Genomic DNA, 7,500 nt, shown 5'->3' with positions numbered 1-7,500 from the left:
CATCCTACTCCTAAGTTCTACCTTAATATCTAGAACTTTGTTTGATAAAGGAACATTTCCAACATCATCCCTGCGCATTTCATCTACACTAAATCATATTTCGATGCGCATCATTAAAAGTTATTCATTTGATAGTTATTATATCTTTTCGTACACAAGGCTAGGCGTTCTGAGAATTTGCTTGCAAAAGACATAATATAAAATGTGAGAGAGATATACAGGCACCGTGGGGCTGCCCCAAGATTTTCCATTATTCATTTAGCAATAACCAGCGTTTCTATCCTTGGGGGACAATATCACACCGAAGATCTGGAGTCAGAAGTGGGAATGATTCAAGGAGAGTAGAGAAACGGAGGGGGGGTACAAGTGAAAAAATTGTATGTGATATTAGATGAAACACAAATAGTAAAAATAGTTAAGATTACTCACCAATCATAAAAGAATAATGAATGACTCTGAGCCGTAGGGGCTGTGTTCAGCTTCTGGCCACAGATACCTATGGGTAACGTCACTAAGGACTTATACCCTCTTCCAAAAATCTCTGAGAAAAAAGAATAGGCTCATTGTATGGCAACAGCTCTCTCTCTCTCTCTGGAGCTGTTGCCATACAATGAGTCTAGCTTTTCCCAGATCCACTATGACATTTTGATGTAAATAAACAACGTAGCATAATACTGATACATTCAATCATGGGGAATCCTTGCGTTCGACAGGGTGTCCCACCAAAGACTACTAAATAAAATCAAAGCCCATGACATAGGAAGAAAAAATTTTGAATAGATTAGAGCATGGATTAGTGATAGAAAACAAAGGGTCAAAATTAATGGTGTAAAATTAAAATGGAGGAGTGATACTAGCGGAATTTCCTAGTGATCGGTTTTTGGCTCCCTTATTGTTCATTATGTACATAAACGATTTGGACAATGGAATTAATAGTGATGTTAGTAAGCTTGCGGACGACACTAAAACAAGACGCCATGATAAGTCAGGGAAAGACGCCAGAATATTCAGAAAGATCATAATAAATTGTTTGCGTGGTGAGTGAAATGGCAAATGAACTTCAATATCTCAAAGTACAGTGTTATATGTAGGTTTACACAACCCAGAAAACAGGTACTGCTTAGATACCATCATTTTAGAGAAAACAGAATGTGAGAAAGACTTGGAAGTGCTAGTGAGTCCTGACCTTTAATTCAAGAGACAGTGCATTAGTGCCAGAAATAGATTTAACAGAGCATTAAGATTTGTTGCTATGACGGTCAGACCCATCACTGACTATGCGGTACATTTTTGGTCTCCGCCCTGAAGAATGGATATTAATTCACTAGAATTAGTACAAAGGAGCATAACCAAATGATATATAGGCTCAGAAACTTGCCTTACAAGAACAGGTTTAGGTACTTTAACTTACACTCTCTGGAAAGACATGGAGTGTGGGGGCGATCTAATAGAGATATTCATTTGGGTCAAGGCCTAGATGAAAAGTACAACAACCTAACCCCTAGCGTTTTGTGTGCCCAGCCTAGATTTATCCCCTTCAAAGCAATAAGGGCAAATATTATTACTCCCAACTGGATGATGAACAGACTGAAAAGTTATATCGGAATAAAAAGAGGCCTTTACGTCAGAATAAAAAATTGGGAACACACCTTAGATGTATAACGATTTAGTTAGACTGGCTAAAAAGAACATGACTACCACAGCGAAATGTAACTACGAAATTAAGGTTGCCAGACAAGCGGGACCTAACCCAAAGGAATTCTTTCGTCTTTACAGAACAAAAAATAAGGAAAGGATAAGCCCAATTAAAAAACGACGATGTCTTGATAAACTCGGAGGAAAATGAGCGAAGCGTTTAATGAGAAAAATGCTCACTGTATTTACAAATGAGAGGATAGATATGATACCTGACTGCGACCCGATCAATAGTGAAGATGAGGAAAGTAGACTAACTAACATGAGCATTAGCAAGGAAGAAGTAGTCAAACAGATTGATAAACTGAAAGGTACAAAGCCCCCGGGTCCAGATGATTTTTTTTCCGAGAGTACTAAAAGATTTTATTCATCTAGATAGGAATCCCCAAGCCCCATACATAGGGAAATGGTGATAAAATCCTCTAGACCCAACCTCGATGAACACTTGAGCTGTATTTTACGAATTTAATCGTTTATTGTAGCTGTTGGAAGGCCATTTCATTCAGTTAAGAGTGCCCCAACACCTTAACGGCTATTTACACGGTCAAACAGTTTTACAAACCCGGTTTGTCAGACAAGTGTTTGAAGTGATGTTTGACCGTGTGAATGGTGTGTTTGGACGTCAAACACGTTTGTCGAACGTGTTTGACAACCAAATACCCTATTCACACGGTCAAACATCACTTCAAACACTTGCTTGACAAACCGGGTTTGTCAAACCGTTTGTCCGTCTAAATGCCCCTTTACCCTCTACCCCAACCCCCGCTAAAATGTGGTTAACCGTATGGATGCCCCCGCAAAACTTTCCTACCTCCTCTGGGCAGGACCCAAGGGAGGACCTTCTCGATTTCGACTGAATTTAACTTGTGCGAAGTGGCTCAAAGGGCAGTCGGAGGAAAAGCCCTTAGTCTTGAGAGCCTTCCTCCTCCTCCTCCTCCTCCTCCTACTTCTCCTCTTCCTCTTCTTCCAGATTTACACCTACCAAAGTTTTCTCGACACCCCCCTCCTCCCACATACGAAACAAAAGACCGCCTGTCACCAAAATGATTGGGTACAAATCTGCATCCAAGGGGATCAGAGAAGTCGTTAGAGTCTTAAAGTGTCTCAGAGTAGAGAAAGCCACGTCAGTGGAGGAGACGTGGACTGTGAATTATTATAACATTTTATCGTTTTAAACACAAAAATGTAATATCCATAAGGCATCTATGTATTTATATTATATATATATATATATATATATATATATATATATATATATACATATATATATGTATATATATATTTATATATATATATATATATGTATATATATATATATGTATATATATACATATATATATATATATATATATATATATATATATATATATATATATATATATGTTTGTATATTTCGGCAGCAGGTTTTCCTGTAGACAGGTTTCATTAAAGAAAATAGCAATTGATGCATTGATGATCTTCTTGTGTAGAGTTTCAAGACGTCTAACTATAGACTTGGCTTCAGGAGTTAAGTTTGCTATCGCTGGTTCAAAGGACATACATGATTCAAACTCAAAAGGGAGAAGAGTAGCGTTTAGTGGAGCTTGAGGTTTCGTACACTGTGTACATTTTCAAAAGCAATGACAAAGGTCAGAATACATAGACTTATATACTAAAAGAGAGGAGCATAGTAAGCATAAAGAGAACCAGTAGGAAGAACAGAGATAGATCTTTGCTTTATTGATGCAATTTGGTACAAGCAAGAACCCGTCTGGAAAGTCTGTGTCTCGATTTCCAAGTCTGTCCACAGGCCAGATGACCGGGTCTTATAAGGGGGAACTCGGATGAGTTACCAACAAGGAATTACGTATAAAGTTTAAATCACAAAGAGGCATTTGACCTGACTAAAGTTGAGCTAAGGCTCAAATATTTGATAATTACACAATTGTAATCCTTAATTTACATATTTACAATTTATGTCCAAGTGGACACAGAACCATGGGAGAAAATAAATGAACAATACTGATGTCTTGTGGTATCATGCTTCGACCGTTGGAGTCGAAACGGGCAACGTGGGCTCGGTGGTGACCCCGGAGATAATTGTTTTGACCGTGCGTGACCTGAGAGATGAGGTCTTGAGCGGGCTCACTACCACGAAACTCTTCATGTGTGCGTACGTCCGTGTGCACTGGTGCTGGCTGGTATGTATGCAGATCGTTGATATGCAATGCGTGCAACATGAATGCTCGGTCCGGCTGCCATCTAGTGACCTCACCCGGAATGCTTGTATAGGGCATCAGTAATCACCTTAAAATGTAAAAAATAGTGGCATAGACACGATATATGTGGAATCTGAAGGTACCATATGAGAGAGCTGGAAAACATGATGAAGATAGCTATGGTGACATGATGAAAAGTAGATACAATTCAGTTCACCCAAGGATCTGATCTGGAAGGTTAGTTTTTGCCTTAGACTGTATCTAGGAAGAGGAGTAGGAGTTGGGGTGGGTGGGGTGGGTGGGGTGGGTGGGGTGGGAGAATCTTGAGCCGGAACGGGTGCTGGGCCTGGTGAGAGGATATGTGTAAGATAGAGGCTTCGGGGAACAATCATACAATTGTCTATGTGGAGGATCTTCTCTGCTGAGTGTTGCGAGCAAGCGTGTTGCAAGCAAAGGGTTTTGATTTTATTGTTTGGCAGGATGTCAAGAACGCAAAATGGTCCTATGAACTTTTCAGAGAGTTTTGATGTTGGAGTATGGTTTTGTTTGTATACAATGTCTCCGATTGCGATGTTGCAATGCCTTGCTCCTGCATTATGGAGCCGTGTCATATCCATTTTTGAGAGAGTAAGGGAATCATGAATTCTTTTGAAGAGAGTGCTGAAAATCTGGACTTTGACTTTAACATAACCACTGAAGTTATATATGGGGGGTAAGTTTGAAGTAAGAAAATCATACGGGAGCTTTTCATTCGAACCAAAAAGGACAAAATGTGGATACTCCGATATTGACCTATTAATTGCACTGTTCATGGAGGCTTGGATCATTGGTACATGTTCATCCCAAGATGAGTGTATGTCTGAGGCAAGCTGTCTGAGAACATTAAGTATTTCCCTGTTTTGACGCTCCACTAATCCGTTGGAGCTAGGGTAGTAAGGTAAGGTGTTACATTTTCTATGCTAAAAATGTTGCAAATGTTTGTGAGTAAATCATTGTTGATTTCGGTGCCGTTGTCTACGATGAGTGCTTTTGGTGTTGCTATGGGCGTATGACCTTGTCAACCAGTGTCTGTGCGACTTGGTGTGCAGTCTTGTCTTGCAGTGGTGAGAGAATGGAGAAACGAGAGAAATTATCTACACAGACAAAGAGGTATTGGTTTCCGCTAGAGGTACGTGACAATTTAAGAAGATCGATAATTATGGTCTCGAAGGGCTTGCAAAGGGCTGGGTATGTTGAAATTGGCTGGTATGTATGCAGGCCGTTGATATGCAATGCGTGCAATATTTGTGTGTGTGTACATGTGTGTGTGTGTGTGTACATGTGTGTGTGTGTGTGTGTGTGTGTGTGTGTGTGTGTGTGTGTGTGTGTGTGTGTGTGTGTGTGTGTGTGTGTGTGTGTGTGTGTGTGTGTGTGTGTGTGTGTGTGTGTGTGTGTGTGTGTGTGTGTGTGTGTGTGTGTGTGTGTTTGGGCGTGTATGTGTACACACACACACACACACACACACACACACACACACACACATATATATATATATATATATATATATATATATATATATATATATATATATGCAGGAGATTTTCTCTTATACATACTTCATTAAAAGTGATGGCTAATAGTGCTTTGTATATTTTCTTAACTGTATTTTCCATATGCCTTACTTAAACTTATGTTCCAATGAGAAAACTATTAACCACCAGACCAAGAAAATAATGGACGGCTGATACATAGATAATAAAAATAATCAAAATATAGAGAAAATTAACATCTATTATAAATCTACATTTTCATCAGCCTATAAAGAAGATGAATATATAATGAAGCAGATTATAAAGAGGAACATTAAACCAGTCAACACTGAGTAAATAATTAACTTGGTGATTTATTATAAGATAAGGAAGACCAGCCACCTCTTTCTTAAAAACAGCCCCCCACCAAGAGAGAGAGGAACTTCAGAATTCATATATCATCTATAGGTTTACTTGTGCACGAGGGAGCTTTGAAGCCCTCCCCTCCACCTATATTGGCACGACGACAATGAGGTTATCCCGTCGCTTTTCATAACACCTGACATCATAACCCCCTAAAAAACATTTAAGAGAACTCCACGGCATAACACTAATAAGAAACATCCTGGAAGAAAACACTAAGATTTTAGAAATATGTACAGATGATAGATGCTTCCCAATCTTAGAAGCATTATACATTAGAGATATGAGCCCAACTCTAAATATACAAGCAGAGGACCTTAGGGCCCTCCCAAGCATGAGAAAAACCGTCACAAACCCAAGCATGAGACATAACCCCATAAACTCAAGTCTGAGACAAAACGCCACATGCTCCAGATTACGACATTTTGTCACAACACGAAGTCAGAGGCTTCCCCTAGCACGTGACAATTTATCACTGCCTGAGTAGCCGTTAACCTCTCCCAGGTGACCGGTAACCTCCCCAGTGAAGACCAATTATAGAAACTTAAGTATATAAAGTAACATCATTATATAAAACATACATACATACATATACCAAGGCTTTTTCCCCCTTCCAAGGGAGGTAGCCAAAAAGGGAAAGGCATAAAAACACTCCCACCCATTTCATCCCTAAATACACTCCACACCCCTCCCACCCTTCCTCTCATCTGAGCACCTCCTGGATGACGGGTCATCCCTGCACCCTGCCCACCGCCCTGGGTCAGAAGCAGTGTCGCAAGACACAGTACATCCACAGCGAGGCCGCTTCATTTAATCGGCGACCCCCCCTCTCCGTCCCCCTTTGACCAGAGAGAATATCCCTAAAAGCTACTGAAGAAGGATCTTAAATCCGAAATCGCGATATAGCAATCATAAACTTCCTTTCAAAAGAATATAAGTCCATGGTAAGGCATATGGAAAATATATTCAAGAAAATAATAAATGCACAATTAGCCATCAATTTTAATGAATTACATATTATACACTTTGTAACTAGTCCATAACTGCTCGCTTCTTCTCTTCTACAACCTTCCTCACTTCATCATTCCACCACACACTACCCTTCCTTTATACCCTCCCGTCCTTCTTGTTCTACATACAATCATTGCACACCTTGTCACTTTCTCCTTGAAACATTAACTAGTCCATAACTGCTCGCTTCTTCTCTTCTACAACCTTCTTCACTTCATCATCCCACCACTCACTACCCTTCCTTCTATACTCTCCCATCCTTCTTGTTCTTCATACAATCATTGCACACCTTGTCGCTTTCTCCTTGAAACACTCCCATTCTTCTTCCACACCTACTTCCACTCTGTCCTTTATCACCTCCCACATTTCTCTCGGCTTCTCCCTGTACACCTGCTCCCTTTTCTTCCCATTTAAACAAGTTTAACTAAGCACCTCCCCTCATTCTGTCCTTTTCCTCTTTCTCCATCTACCCTCTACTCTCAATTTACCTTCCACCAAAAAATTATCTGATATATATATTCTTTCACTTTCTTCCCTTAGAATATGTACATCTAAAACTCTTCTACTCTTCTCCTGGTTACTACTATGTAGTCCATTAAAACCCCACTCTCTCCCCTATGAGCATGTACATCCAAAACTCGTCCTACTCTTCTCCTGGGTACCAT

This window comes from Oratosquilla oratoria, chromosome 23 (genome assembly GCF_046742065.1).
Source record: "Oratosquilla oratoria isolate Oo_2021 chromosome 23, ASM4674206v1, whole genome shotgun sequence".
Classification (NCBI taxonomy): domain Eukaryota; kingdom Metazoa; phylum Arthropoda; class Malacostraca; order Stomatopoda; family Squillidae; genus Oratosquilla; species Oratosquilla oratoria.
The sequence above is the reverse complement of the archived record's forward strand: the minus strand, read 5'-3'. Positions refer to the sequence as shown.